Genomic DNA, 713 nt, shown 5'->3' with positions numbered 1-713 from the left:
CAGAGTCCCCCTTCCTCGCCACCCGACTCAGCCCGGGTGCGAGCCACGCCCCCTCTCCTGCGAGAACGCGCGCGTCGTTTGCGTGTGGGCGGGGCCAGAGTCTCGAATGATTCATAAAGGCAGGCCCCGCCATCGGGCCTGAACTAGCTCAGGCTTGGAATGCACTGCACCGGGTTCCCATTCAGGGACACAAATTCAACAAATATTTATCGAACACCCCCTTGTACCAGACTATGTTTTACGCAGGCACTAAAAACAGAAAAAAATCCCAACCTTCATAAAACTGCCTTCTAGTGAAGGGAGCCACATGCAGACAAATCTGTTTTTATTTTTATTATTTTTTGAGACGGAGTCTTGCTCTGTCTCCCAGGCTGGAGTGCAGTGGCGCGATCTCGGCTTACTGCAACCTCCGCCCCCCAGGTTCAAGCAATTCTCCTGCCTCAGCCTCCGGAGTAGCTGGGAACACAGGCATGCTCCACCACGCCCAGCTAATTTTTGTATTTTTTTGGTAGAGACAGGGTTTCACCATGTTGGCCAGACTGGTCTTGAACTCTTGAGCTCAAGCGATCCTCTGGCCTCAGCCTCCCAAAGTGCTGGAATTACAGGCGTGAGTTACCGCGCACAGCCAACACACAATTTTTTTTTTTTTTTTAGACAGAGTTTTGCTCTTGTTGCCAGGCTGGAGTGCAATGGCGCGATCTTGGCTCACCGCA

This window comes from Mandrillus leucophaeus, unplaced genomic scaffold (genome assembly GCF_000951045.1).
Source record: "Mandrillus leucophaeus isolate KB7577 unplaced genomic scaffold, Mleu.le_1.0 Scaffold137, whole genome shotgun sequence".
NCBI classification, from domain to species: domain Eukaryota; kingdom Metazoa; phylum Chordata; class Mammalia; order Primates; family Cercopithecidae; genus Mandrillus; species Mandrillus leucophaeus.
This window is presented reverse-complemented; position numbering follows the sequence as displayed.